The 15,315-nt window shown below is 42.7% G+C and overlaps 1 protein-coding gene across 5 annotated transcripts in view; it reads left to right on the top strand.

Annotated features, from left to right (window-relative positions):
* Positions 1 to 15,315, top strand: part of LOC120381431 (zinc finger protein 135-like) — an 83,902-nt gene that overhangs the window by 43,537 nt on the left and 25,050 nt on the right. The gene's annotated exons all lie outside the window — the stretch shown is intronic.

Genomic DNA, 15,315 nt, shown 5'->3' with positions numbered 1-15,315 from the left:
TAAAAAAATATAAGTATATGTGGTACCACACTATTTTAAGATCATGGTTGGAGTATAATCATATTATTAACACCAATTTTTTGTGCAAAGTTCAAAAAGATTTCAGCTACAAGTATATGTACATATATTTTTGCCTCAACAAATAATGCAATTGCAAACAAAAAGAATTCTCTTTTATCAATCACAGTTTTGTTTTTTAAGTTTTTGGTTGTTTTTTTTTTAAATTTGTTATTCAAAGAAAATTGTTAGGGGAAACCTCAACATTAAGGTAAAGATAATATTAACAAATGTCAATTTCTTGTTTGGGCTTTTTATAAACTTGTTTGCACTTTTAAATATAGTTATAAGAATGTCATAACCAAAATGTTTTAAAATAACGATTTATGCATAAAGCTAACCAAACAATTTCAACAGGTTTTCACATTTTCAACAGGTTTCCACCTTTGGCTCCCAAACATAACAAAGCATCATAAAAGTAAATACTTTGAGGGTATTTGAGGGTATACATGTATCTGTATTTAAAATTTATTTTGGTTTAATTTTATATGCTTTTCTTTTATGTTATGTTATGTTAATGGAAAGCAATGGTTGTTAAGGTTTGTGCTTCTAAACAGTTAACAAGAATGAAGTTGGTATTACAAGCAAATTAACTCTAAAAAGCTAGTTAAAATTATGTTACTAACTCTTTTGCTGAAACAAGGTGTTCAGCAAGGGAAAGCAATATACCTTCTCATGGAAGATCGTAAACATTTATTTTAGCCGTTAAGCATTACATTTAGTATGAAATATTAGTAATGCACCCCAAATGAAAATGAATGTCTATACAACAATTGCAAAAGTATAGCTTGTGTTATAAAAGGCTTGGTCCCTATTACATTGTTTTTATTACATTGTAAAGAAACTAAGTTAAAACTATGTATTAAGTTTGGGTTACTGAAAACAAACAAAAAAACTTTACTATGTTATCTAACAAAAGTTGTTTAAGTTGTATCCCACAGACCAAAGACGCCAAAAAATATCACACCCTGAAGACACCAGTTCATATCTGTATACAGTGAAGAAACCCCCAATCATCAAGAAAAGAAAAATGAAGTGTTTTATAAATAAGAGACTGGTCAAATACACCTCTATCTACCATATATGGACAATTAATTTAACAATTAATTTAAAAACCACTAGCTGGACCAGGAAAACTGTCATTTAATTTCAACTTGGTTACTGTGTAAAAACAACTGTATTATTGCTGTACTACTGTATTATCATTGTACTGCTATATTATTGTTGTATTGTAAGATTGCTGTACAATGTGTATAACTTTGCTAAATTGTTTAACCAACACACAGGTAAAAATCAACAAACGAATAGCAGCAAACAACATGAAGACAAGGAAAAAACAAATTGGTAAAGAAACTAAGTTACATAGTAACTACAAATTGGGTAAACAAATTGCCTGTTAGTACCAGTCATAATTTGGGTCAGTAACACTGCATCCTAACTGAGGCACATGTTATTCAAAACAATCTTGTTCAGTGTCTGGGTACCAATATTAAATCCTGACACAGCAATATTTGATAAATTGGTTACTGTCTGTTCAGTAGGTTATCTGGAAGACAGCATCCATAAGAAACAACTGGATCTACAGCAACCAATGGAACAGAGAAGCTACCCACTTCTGTTTCCTGACCAGAGGGTGACAACCAGCCTTAAGGATAACCTATAACATGAATGGACAGTACATGTAGTAACTAATTACAATATATTTATATATAAAGGCCTCAGTGGTAGTGTCACTACTCCAAATTTTTGTTTTACTTCTCATATACATAGCAGTGTGGGACACATTATCACAATCCCTATCCCAGTATTTTAAAACACTCAGCCCACTACTAATAATGAGAGAGATAGTCACTGGAATTACCCTAATAGGAGTGTGTTTCTATCTGTGTCACCAAAATAAAAGGGCCAGAGTACACCAGCAGACTGGAAAAACATGGTTATGCTTGAATATAAGGTGGTGTCATATGTACACATACATACTATACATATATGCCCATACACGCTACAAATATATATGCCATATCCATATAATTCATATATATTAATTATTTGGGAGTGCCTCTAAGGCTCAATCATAATATTACATTCCTCAGTCATGGTCCCGGGCCTAACATTCCCAGGCCCACCATAAGGGACTAAAAAAATAATTGGATAATAAAATCTGCCTAACAGTCGTACGAGGGAATGTGCAGACTAAACAGACAGATGGGGCATAAGTATATGGATGGTAAAATAAGGTAACCACATAACAGCGTTTAGCCCACTGGGTTATCTTTAGTCCATGTATTATGCTTTTCCAGGACGATGGGTAAACATCCTCCCCATAAAAAGACAAAAAGTGGAGGAATGTAGTAAGAAGAGGCCCTGAGATATAAACCTTGGTATCAAGGCCTGGTATAAGGCCTGAGGCCTGAACTGAAGTAATAGTCAAGATTTTGCTAACATAAAGCAAAGTTAAGCTGTGAGCCAGAGGCAGGCCCTGCTCACAGAAGCTGGCAAGGAAAGGGCTGATGCTGCAAGAAGATACGTACCTAAAAGGTACTGAACATTCACATACTTGCACATTCCACACAGATAACAAGGAACAGGCTGGCAAATCCCAATGACAGGGGCAAAAGGGTAATATGATGGATAGAGTTGTGATCGAACCAACATGTACAAGGTGAGAGGTGGCACGTTAATACGTAGAGGGGTTGTACCTTGCTACGTGGAAGGGTTGCACCTCATACATCAGGAGCGATGTGTAACTTGTTTGTACCTATGTATAAGAATGCATCCCTGGGGCAGTGTCTTTGTCCGACCGAGGGGGCAGTGGAAAGTCCCGCCACTGACTGAGCCGGGTCCATTGCCAAGAGGCACTTTCTCGTAGTATGCCCTGAATTAGGCTAAGAAACCTACAGGGAACTGCAATTGTGTCCGAGGTTGCAATAAACCTAGCCGACATAGCTTTGCATCTTACTGGACTCTGTGGTTATTGGGGGTTCTCGTCGGGTCTGCCATGCCAGCTATCTGCGCAGAGCTGGGGCAGCACACAGAGGGAACACACGCACGCAGCCAAGTGATATCAACATTGGAGAAAGCAGAGCACCACACCGGTACCACTCTGACAACAGACACCATCAGAGCACTCCCATTCGTCCATGCTTATCCACGCAGAAGCCAAGCTGTCAGGTGCAGCATTGCCAGATACAGATGCAGCAGATCCGGCCGAAGAGTCAGTTGCAGTGAGTTGGCCGCCGAAAGACTCAACAGCATGCCAAACCAGCGTTGGTGAGGCCATGCAGGGGCTATGAGGATGACATTTGCTTTGTTTTGCATCATCTTTAGCAGGATCTTGTGGATTAAAGGCACTGGCACAAAGGCAGACATCAGCGCTCCCGACCACTGAATCAAGAAGGCTTCTGACAGGGAACTTTTGTCCCTTCCCTGCAGAGAACCGAACACGTGGCACTTTCTGTTCTGCCTGGATGCAAACAGGTCCACCTGCGGCGTCCCCCACCTGTGCAGGATTAGGTTGTCCACCTCCGGATGGAGTTACCATTCATGGTGAGATGAGAAGGTCCTGCTGAGGTGATCTGCCAGGACGTTCTTGGTTCCTGGCAGGTGGGCGGATACTAGATCACTGGCATGCTGCACACAAAATTCCCAGAGGCTGAGCGCCTCCCAGCAAAGGGCTGAAGATCTGGCACCACCCTGTCCGTTGATGTAATACATTGCGGCAGTATTATCTGTCAGGACCTACATGTCCAAGAGGAGGGCGAGTGACGGGGATGGGGTCATGAAGGGAACTCCTTGCAGCACCGACTTGGGATCCAGCCACCAGTCCAGGGATGAGAGGATGTGGCTGGGCACCGTGACGACTCAGTCCAGGGCGTGCCTGCTGGGGATATAGACCGAGGCCAGCCATGCTTGCAGAGGCCGCAGATGAAGTCGAGCATGGCTGACCATGTACGCACATGCGGCCATGTGGCCCATCAGTTGCAGGCACATGTGGGCCATGGTGAGCAGGTGGCTCTTTACGTGGGAAATCAGGTCCAATATGGCCTAAAAATGCACCTCCGGAAAGCAGGCCCTGGCCCGTGAGTCGTTGAGAAACGCTCTAATAAATTCTATGTGCTCAACCCCAGAGGCGTCAACGTGGACTTATATGTGTTTATTAGTAGGCCCAGGTCACTGCAGGTGGAGGGCACCAGATCGAGGCTCCTTTGCACCTGCCCCGGAGACCTGCCCTTGATGAGCCAGTCATTGAGATATGGGAAGATCTGGATCCCTCGATGTGTCAGATAAGCTGCCACGGGCATCATGCGTTTTGTGAACACTCTGGGAGCCGAGGACAGGCCAAAGGGAAGTGCTGTGAACTGGAAGTGGCACCCAGCCAGCATGAAACGCAGGAAACGCCTGTGTCCCAGGAATATGTAGACATGAAAGTAAACATCCTTAAAGTTGAGAGTGGCATACCAGTCTCCCAGATCCAGGGAAGGGATGATGGAGGCTAGAGAGACCAAGCAAAATTTCAACTTCTTGAGAGATGCGGAGGTGATGCGTGGTCACCTGTGCTGCGTGGTCACCTGTGTGTCTTAGGCCCCCTTTGGCCTTCAGGATTAGGAAGTAGCAGGAGTAGAATCCTCTTCCTTACATGTCTCAAGGAACCTTCTGCACAGCCCCCAAGTCCACGAGCTTTTCGACCTCCTGAATGAGGAGTTGCTCATGAGAAGGGTCCCTGAAAAGAGACGGGGAAGTGAGAGGGTGGGAGGGAGGAACGGTGAAAAATTGCAGGTTATAGCCCCGAACTATTATGTCCAGGACCCAGCAGTCCAATGTAACCTGCTACCAGGCCGAATGGTAGGGAGAGAGGCGGTTGAGGAAAATGTGGAAAGGATCCAGGTGGCTGTCTGGGGCTTCGCTCTTGGGCGCATCCTCAAAATGAGCATTTTTGGCTCACTAGATGTTTGGCGGGTTCAGGTTGCACAGGTGAATGGGAGGAAGAAGGGCATTGATGACTAAAACTAGCATCTCTTTTTAATGCAGAGCCATGATGGGGTTGCCAGTCTTGTCAGCTGGGGCAGACTGTGATATGTGCATGCCCAACAAGCGAAGGGTAGCTCTAGTGTCCTTCAACCTGTGCAGCCTGGTGTCCATCTGTTCGGAGAAAAGACCAACCCCGACGAAGGGGATGTCTTGAATTGAAGTCTGCATCTCCTGGGAGAAGCCTGCTGTTTGGAGCCAGGAGCTGCGACACATAACAACCGCCAATGTGACCACCCAAGCCACCAAGTCCACCGCGAGCCATGTCATCTACAGGGAGCATCTGGCTGCCATGGTAGCCTCCTCCACTAGGGTGCCGAACTCTTGGGCTAGACCATGTGGGAACTTTTTGAGACCGTCCCAGAGGTTAAAATTATATCTGCCCAACAGGGCCTGATGGTTTGCTACCCAAAATTGTAAGCTCGTGGTAGAATAAACTTTTTTCCCAAATAGGTTGAGCCTTTTGGCCTCTTTGGTCTTGGGAACTGAGGAGGTGTGACCTTGTTTGTCCTTGTTGTTGGCTGCAGACATAACCAGCAAGCCCAGGGGTGGGTGGGCATAAAGGTATTTGAAACCTTTGGCCAGAACAAAATTCTTCTTCTCGGCCCATTTCGAGGTGGGAGGAGTGGAGGAGGGGGTTTGTCAAAGGATCTTGGCTATCTTGAGAAACCCTTCATGCACAGGCAGGGCAACCAGGGTGGGCATAAAGGTCAAGAGGACATTGAAAGGGTGTCCCCTCCTGCTCCGCCATCTCCTGCACCTCCAGCCCCATCAGGCCCAGAAACCTTCTGCAAAGGCTTTTGGAGTACCTCCAGGAGAGCTTCATGGAGATGTCTGGGGATGGAGCGGAAATCCTCCAGGGACATGTTAACAGACTTTTCCAGTAACTTTACTGGCCGCGAATGCATCCCAAGTCCTCAGGGCAAATTAATCATTAAAAAACGCTTGCTTTTAAACCATGTTTTATATTTACAAAGGTACACTCACCAGAGGTCCTTTCCATGGCTTCATTGTCTGGGATAGTGGCTTGGGAGGGCTGGGAGGGTAATTCCGTCAGGGTGAGAAAAAGCTCCTGGCTGTTGGGGAGAACGGAGTGCTGTGTGCTCTCTGCAAGCTCGTCCTCCTCTTCCTCCTCCTCATCTTCCCCGTCCGCAGAATCCTCAGGCATGGCTGAGATTACCACTCCCACCTCGGAATCCACGGATGGGGTGGGGTAGTGGTGGCGGACCCCCCTAGAATTGCATGCAGCTCAGCATAGAAGTGGCATGTTTTCGGCCCTGCCCCGGACCGTTTGCTTCTTTGGTTTTCTGGTAGGCTTGTCTGAGCTCCTTAACTTTCACACGGCATTGTACTGAGTTCCTGGTGTGGCCTCTCTGCATCATGGCCTTGGAAATTTTTTCAAATGTTTTTTCATTTCATCTTTTGGAACAGAGTTCTGTTAGCACGGAATCTTCTTCCCATACAGCGATCAGATCCAGTACCTCCCATCCAGTCCATGCTGGAGCTCTTTTTCGATTCTCAGGAGACTGCATTGTTACCTGTGCAGATGAGCTGTGCGTGGTCACCTGTGCTGGTGAGCTCTCCACGCTGGCCAAACAGGAAATGAAATTCAAAAGTTTGCAGGACTTTTCCTGTCTACCTGGCCAGCGCCTCCGAGTTCAGATGGCTTTCCAGAGTGGTCACAATGGTGCACTGTGGGATACCGCCCCGGAGGCCAATACTGTCGAATTGCAGCCACACTAACCCTAATTCGACATGGCAATACCGATTTCAGTGGTACTCCCCTCGTCGGGGAGGAGTACAGAAATCAGTTTTAAGAGCCCTTTATATCGATATAAAGGGCTTCGCTGTGTGGACGGGTGCAGGGTTAAATTGGTTTAATGCTGCTAAATTCGGTATAAACACATAGTGTAGACCAGGCCTGAGCTATCTCTCCCCCCTTATTACCTACCACTTCCCGAACGGTTCCTAATATTTGGTTAGCTTTTTTTGAAGGTCACTGCATATTGAGTGGATGTTTTCAGAGAACTATCGACAATGGCACAAAGATTTCTTTGTTGAGTGGTAACCAATATGGCTCTACCATAAGCTCTTTCATGACCAGAAAATAAAAAGGAATCCTATAAAAAGTGGCATCATGGACAAATGACATCAACAAGACAAAGGTTTTAATGCCTTAAAGTGAGCAGGGCCTAATGAAATTCATCCTGGGCTACTCCAGGTATCATAAACAAATAGTTAAGGGTTAAGGTCTCTTTTACCTGTAAAGGGTTAACATGCAGTACCTGATGACCACCTGACCAGAGGACCAATCAGAGACGAAATAATTTCAAATCTCTGTGGAGGGAAGCCTTTGTCTGTGTTCTTTGTTAGAGCTCTCTTTGGATCTAAAGTTCTCCTGTTCTACTATTTAATAGTGAGTATTAATTAGAAAGGCGGTTCCTGTTTGCTGTTACTTTGCTTTCACTGAGAAGAAAAAGAGATTGATAAGTTTAGACCCTGTATTGTTCCATCCTGGTTTAGAGAGACAGACTTTTTCTTTTTTTTTCTTAAAAAAATTCAAAACTGACTGGTGGCAGCTTTTACTAGATCTAAACTAGGATTAGTTTAGAGGAGGCAGGTCCATTGGAACCCAACAGCTCTAAGTGGGGGTGAGACTTGACATGGTGTGGGCAGCGGAGGATTTTTTCTGAACCAGACAGCCATTGCTATTCTCTTCTCCTAAAGCAGGACTGCAGGTTAGGAGGGAGAGATACCCCGAAGGCAAACAGACAAGGTTTTCTAACTGACTTTGTTAGAAGGAGTTTTTTTTCAGCTGGGCTAAGCTGAAGGGAGCTATTCTCTTCTTCTAGAGCAGGAAAGCAACCTGAGAGAAGAGGGAGTTTACAGTATTTCATTTTCTACTGGTATGTTAGGAAACCTGAGAGAAGAGGGGGTTAGAAGATTCAGTTTCTACATGGTTTTTGTTAGAAGAGATTTTCAAGAGGTGTGTTTTTCTAGGAGGCTTGTTAGAAAGGAAAGTGCTAGAAACAGGACAAACCAGTTTTTTTTTTCTCTTCAGTATATCAGCAAAGCAAGCTAGCATTTTTGCAAAAAAAAAAGTTTTTTTTTTTTTTTCAGTCAGTGAATAGAAAGGGTAGGAAAAGTGAACCAAGCAATACAGTTCACTGAATGCAGAGGCACCAGAAAGCACAAAGACATGGAGAAGCAACAGGCCAGAGAGGCTAACCACAAGAGGGAGCTGGAGAAACAAGAAGCTGACCACAAAGCCAAAGAGGCAGCCAAAGAGGCTGAGCACAAAAGACAAATGGAGTTAAAAGACAAAGACCTACAAGCAGGCACTCCCATCCCTGTTCCTGAGCTCCACTGGAAGAGCAACCAGCGGCAGAACCAACGCCAGCACTGGAGTCTCCAGCCTCAGGGAACAGTTCCAGACTGAGCAGGAAGAAAGTGTTCTTCAATGTCAAATACCTTGTTGTTTACATACTTAGTAGTATATGTAAGTGCATGTGTGTTTGTTAATCTGTTTATTTTAAAGGTCATAAACAAATAGTTAAGGTTAAGGTCTCTTTTTTTGTAAAGGTTTTTAACATGCAGTACCTGATGACCTGACCCAGAGGACCAATCAGAGACAAAATAATTTCAAATCTCTGTGGATATTTAATAGTGAGTATTAATTAGAAAGGCGGATTAGTCTTTTGAGTTGCTTTCTATATTTGCAATTGTGTGTTTGCTAAAGGAAATTCTTTATTCCTGTTTGCTGTTACTTTGCTTTCACTGAGAAAGAAACCAGAGATTGATAAGTTCAGACCCTGTATTGTTCCATCCTGGTTACAGAGACAGTGACTTTTCTTTTTTTATTCTTTAATAAATTCTTTTCTATTAAGGACTTGGTTGATCTTTCTTTGGGTGATTCTCAGGAGGCAGGGGAAATGGTTTATTTCTCCTGGGTAGTACTCCATGGGATTTGGGGGATCTAAACTAGGATTTTAGTTTAGAGGGAAACCAGTGCAGGTCCCCATATTGGAACCCAACAGCTCCAAGTGGGGGTGAGACCTATGACACCAGGAATTAGCTGAAGCAATCTTGGAACAGTTAACAATGATCTCTGACAACTCCGGGACAATGGTGAGGTCCCACAAGACTGGAGAAGGGCAAACATAAAACCTGTCTTCAAAAAAGGGAACAATGAAGACATGGGGAATAGAGGCCAGTCAAGCCTAGTTTAGATACCCAGAAAGAAAAATGTATTAAACAATCAGTGTATAAGCACCTAGAGGATAGTAAAGTGATGTTATAGCCAGCATAGATTATCGAATACAAACAATGCCAAACCAATCTAATTCCTGCTTTAACAGGGGTACTGACCTTATGACACTCTAGACATGACATATCTGAATTTTAGTAAGACTTTTGACAGAAGACCCCATGACATTCTCATCAGCTAACAAGGGAAATGTCGTGTACTTGAAAGTCTGTACTCAAAGAGTAATTATTAATGGCTCGCTGACAAAAATGGGAGGATGTATCTAATGCAGTCCCACAGGAGCCAATCCTCACTCTGGTACCACTCAATATTTTTATTAATGACTTGGATAGTGGAATGGAGAGTGTGCTTATTAAATTTGAGGATGACACCAAGCGGGGAAGAGTTGCAAACATGTTGGAGAACAGGATTAGAATTCAAAATTACCTTTATAAATTAGAGAATTGATCTGAATGAACAAGATGAAATTCAATAAAGACAAGTGCAAAGTACTACATTTTGGGGAGGGAAAATCCAATGCACAACTACAAACTGGGGACTAACTGGCTAGGGGGCAGTACTACTCAAAAGGATCTGGGGGTTATAGTGGGTCACAAACTGAATCTGAGCCAGCCATGTGACTCACTTGTGACAAAGGCTAGGTTACCAGGGGAGGTTTTAAAGACAGGTTGGACAAATACCTCAGTGTTGGGGGGGCTGGACTAGGTGACCTCTCATGGTTCATTCCAGCCCTACAGTTCTACGATTCTATTCTGAGGAAATGTTTGGTCATTTTATTACACCACTGACCCGGCCCACCGCACTAGCACTAAGCCGAGACCTTTTCGAAACCGTCCCAGTAACAAAGTCTGGGAACCAAATATGAGACAAGAGCAGAACAAAAGGAGTGACTTGGGGGATTTCCCCTGACATGGTCCCCGGGGTAGCACACTCCCACAGCCGGGGGCACACACAGAGTCAGGAATTGACTTTTCCTTTCCCTGCACCTCACCTTGTTCACTGGAAAGGGAATCTGCCCAGGGATGCTGCAGTAAGTATGTGGGGGTGGTGGGGTGTAGGTTAGAGAACTGGGAATCTCTCCCCAATTATTTCTCCCACTGTCCCTATCAATCTCTCTCTCCCTTTTCTCTTTGTGTTTCCACTAGAGGGGGAGGTCCAGGAGATGGGACAGACAGCCATTCCTGGGTGTTCACTCCCCTATGGCTGGATCGGCTCCTGCAATTGCTAAGGGGAGGAGAGATGTGGGGTGACGAGAGACTATTTGTGCAGAGTCACTTTCATACCCATCCCTAGCACCGGGGCCAGCTTTAGGAAGTGCGGGGCCCAATTCGAACATTTTCGGCGGGGCCCCAGCAGAGATGACTTAAAAAAAAAAATGTAAAAAAAAGCCTTTCATTTCTTCCATGTATTATTTATATAGTTATGGAAAGTAAATAAGAACAAAATTATATATTATGTACATTGTGTCATGTTAGGATATAGATATTCAAGCCTGTCTGGCCTATACTTTTAGAATTTAGGTGTATTCTTATCACTTAGCTAGTTATAGAGGTATAAAAGAAAATCAAAATCATTGTCTATCTGTGTAAGGGCCTTCTCTCACTGTGACAGTCTGAGGGTACGTCCAGACTACCCGTCATATCGGCGGGTAGCGATCGATCCCCGAATGTGCTCCCCGTTGACTCCGGAACTCCACTGGAGCAAGCGGTGGTAGTGGAGTCAACGGGGGAGCCGCGGACGTCGATCCTGCGCCGTGAGGACGGGAGGTAAGTCGGAATAAGATACCGTAGCTGAAGTTGCATATCTTACATCGACACGCCCTCCCTCCCCCACTCAGTGTAGACCAGGTCTGAGGCCTTGTTTAGTCACAGTGAAATAAGGCAAAATGGGGCTGTTAGGAGCCTAGAACATGTAAAAGGATATTTAGTTTAATAGTTTTCTGTCTGGTAAGAACTCACTTATCAATAGACACAGCTGGAAAACCCTTATGTTTATATAGCTGTAGTTGTGAAATCCTCACTTCTGTATCGTTTTGTGTGTTTATTTGCATGGTCTCTGTCTGGTTTTGTAATTGTTTCTGTCTGCTGTATAATTAATTTTGCTGGATGTAAACTAATTAAGGTGGTGGGATATAATTGGTTAAATAACCACGTTACAATAAGTTAGGATTGGTTACTTTTCAGTAAAATGTTTGGTTAAGGTATAGCTAAGCAGAACTCAAGTTTTACTATATAGTCTGCAGTCAGTCAGGAAGTAAGGGGGAGATGGGAACAGGGACTGGAGATGCGGGTATTGGGATCATGTTTTGCTAAAGGGGGAAATGGGAACAGAAACAGGGACACAGGCAAGGCTCTGTGGTGTCAGAGCTGGGAAGGGGGACACTAAGGAAGGAAACTGGAATCATTGCTTGCTGGAAGTTCACCCCAATAAACATCGAATTGTTTGCACCTTTGGACTTTGGGTATTGTTGCTCTCTGTTCATGCGAGAAGGACCAGGGAAGTGAGAGGGTGAAGGAATAAGCCCCCTAATACGTCATATATTATAAATGCATGCATCCGACAAAGTGGGTATTAACCCACGAAAGCTCGTGCTCCAATACGTCTGTTAGTCTATAAGGTGCCACAGGACTCTGCTGCTTTTATATTATAAATATCAAGTTGATTAAGAGAAACTTTATTGTACACCTCACCTATATGTTTTTAAAACTTTATCTTCCTTGCTTTTTGTTCAGCAAAATCTTTCAGTATATTGCCTAACTGTAAGCTCTTCATTACTCTGCATTCAGATGACATGATTGCCAAACTGTTTAAATCGGTCTTCCTGCATTGTTGATTGCAGATATGTTTTAATTAGATTTAATGTGGAGAAGCTCCTCTCTCCTGAGGCTACAGTTACCGGAATAGTCAGGAAGATTCAAATTGCTATGTTGATTGGTTATTATATGCCAGATATTGAAGCATTTTTAGGGGGGGTTCTACAATCAGACGAAATAATTGGCTTTAATGCTTCTAGTTCTTCACAAAGCTTGTAGCCATATATGTCAACTGATTTTACAGTTGAAACTTGTTCATTTTCCTGCACTAGTTTCACATCTGTCAATGCAAGATCCAGATCTGCAGCAGATTTTCATATAGTGCCCTTGGGAAGATTTTTGAATTTGCATAAAAATCCAAATAAACTCACATGCTTTTGTAACTGTTCAAACCTTGGTTGAAGTCACTGTAAAGCTTTGTCTAAGACTTGACTGAAGCATTGCACTCTGTAAGCTTCTTTTGGATCAGAAAAAGGCTCGTCTGCAGACTCGTACTCAAATTGTTTTTTTTCGTTTGCGCAAGCTTTTAGTCTGGAATACTGGAGTCACATCTAGATCTTTGGCAAGTTCATTGGCACCAAATAACACTTCTTGAAAACCCTTCTCTCTGTACATTTTTAACCAGTTACAAAGCTTTTCGAATGAAGAAATACCTTCAGAAATATCCATTGTATCACGCTGTATCTCTTTGCTCACAAAATTCACTTGGAAAAGTAAATCATGCCAGAAAACTAGCGAAACCAAAAACTTATAATTCTTCATTTGAATAGCCAGCGATTCAGCTTCACTTTTTACTTGAGCATCATCAATTGTTTCTGCTACCTCTACGAGTGCATCATAAAACTCCCCTGCTTGGTACCACAGAGCTTTGACATTTTGCATTTTACATTCACATCGTGTTTCGCAAAGAGGCTTTACAGAAAGGCCAGTAACACATTTTCTAAAAATAGTCCATCTTTTAGTAGATGCAGAAAAAAGGACAAATATGCTGCAAGGCTCCAAAGAAACTCATCACATCAGGACATGTTTTGGCCAAGTCTCCCAAAATGAGATTATAATTGTGACATGCACATGGTGTAAAAAAAAAGCTCTTGGGTTTGTTTTCAAAAGTCGTGCTTGTACACCTGATATGTTTCCTTCATATATGCACCGTTGTCATAGCCTTGCCGATGGATATTTGCAACGTCCAATCCCAGGTCTTCGAGTTCACTTAAAAGGATATTGTACAAATATTCACCTGTGCTGCTTTCTACTACTATGAACTTAATGAAATGTTTATATACTCCTGCCGGAATATTTGGTGATACACCATCAGCCACATACCTAATTATCAATGACATTTGTTCTTGGTGACTAATGTCAGAAGTGCAGTCGAGTATAATAGCAAAATACTTAGCAGCCTTAATTCGAGCTATTATTTCATGTTTAACAGCATTCCCTACAATATTAATAAGTTCATTTAGAATGTTTTTTCCTAAATAATGGTCATGTATTTCTTTGTTCTTGATTCTTCGTAAATGTTCCTGCATCACTGGGTCAAACTTTCCCAGTAATTCAATAACTCCAAGAAAAATTCCATTTTATGATGTTCCCAACAAGCACGAAATGATGTTTTGTTCTGCTAGCAACTGAACGACAGCGACTAGTCTCTCAAAAACTGGATGCCAGCATTTTGCTTCTTGGTCAATAAGTTTTGGTTGTATTGTGTCAATGTTTTTTTCAGCAGATAACCTTTGCTGAAGGTTGCAGCAACTAAGCACAGCTTGTAAACGTCCTTTTGAGTTTTCATGCTCAGCCAATCTCGTATGAATATTAGATTAGTCATTAAAACCATTAGATGCTAATGAACTTGTCACATTATTGCAAAAAAAATCTTACAGTAATAACAAAAGATCTTGTCGGCTCACACTGAGTATATCACCCATGAACGAGGTACAATTTCACCATTTGAAAGTTTCCTTTTGCAGTGAAACTTTGAAAAGTGTTTCCCAATCTTATTTTTAGGGAAATCTTCTACAATAATTTTAGGCGGCCCTTGTTTTACTAAATACTCCCTGATACACTGGCTAATGTATTCTGGCCAAGATCTTCAGATATTTCTATTTGGTCAGCAGAGTTGAAGTTGCCTTTCTGCTCTGGATCTAAACCACTTGCATCTTTATTATCAGAAAAGTATTCTTGATCCTCAATACCTTCAGCATCAGTTACAACCCTTTTTGTAGTCTTCTCTTCACCGTGACTGTCTTGAGTGTCTTCTTCAGACTGATTTGGCTCTTCAAATTCTTCGTCAATGCTGTCGTTCTCTGTCTGTGTTGTATGTTCTACTGGATAATTTTCAACCATATCTGCATCTTCACTGAGCTCTTCCAGTTCAACAGTAGAATCAGGTCTGCTAAAATACTTGCTTAAAGCACCCTTTTACTTCTGTCTTTCAACTGCTTTTGCCTTGTATATGGCGCTTTTCTTACTCCCACTTGAGTACTTTCTACAAATGTCTCTTGATCTCTAACCCATATTGACAGATGTCACCACATTCTAAAAGAATATTAATTATAGATTTTCACTTTCATATTAGGAAAATAATTTATGTTTTGATAGTTATAAAATAAATAATTGGAGATATACCTATCTCCTAGAACTGGAAGGGACCTGTGATGGGATGGGATCTGAGTTACTACAGAGAAGTCTTTCCTGGGTGCTGGCTGGTGAGTCTTGCCCACATGCTCAGGGTTTAACTGATGCCATATTTGGGGCTGGGGAGGAATTTTCCTCCAGGGCAGATTGGCAGAGGCCCTGGAGGTTTTTCGCCTTTCTCTGCAGCATGGGTTACTTGCTGGAGGATTCTCTGCAGCTTTAGGTCTTCAAACCACGCTTTGAGGACTTCAGTAATTCAGACATAGGTTAGGGGTTTGTTACAGGAGTGGGTGGGTGAGATTCTATGGCCTGCATTGTGCAGGTCAGACTAGATGATCATAATGGTCCCTTCTGACCTTAAAGTCTATGACTCTATGAGACCTTGAAAGGTCATCGAGTCCAGCCCCCTGCCTTCACTAGCAGGACCAAGTACTGATTTTTGCCCCAGATCCCTAAGTGGCCCCCTCAAGGACTGAACTCACAACCCTGGGTTTAGCAGGCCAATGCTCAAACCACTGA

The sequence above is a fragment of the Mauremys reevesii genome, linkage group 14 (genome assembly GCF_016161935.1).
Source record: "Mauremys reevesii isolate NIE-2019 linkage group 14, ASM1616193v1, whole genome shotgun sequence".
In the NCBI taxonomy this organism is placed as follows: Eukaryota; Metazoa; Chordata; order Testudines; family Geoemydidae; genus Mauremys; species Mauremys reevesii.
Note: the sequence above shows the minus strand (reverse complement) of the source record. Positions and strands in the feature narration are given on the sequence as shown.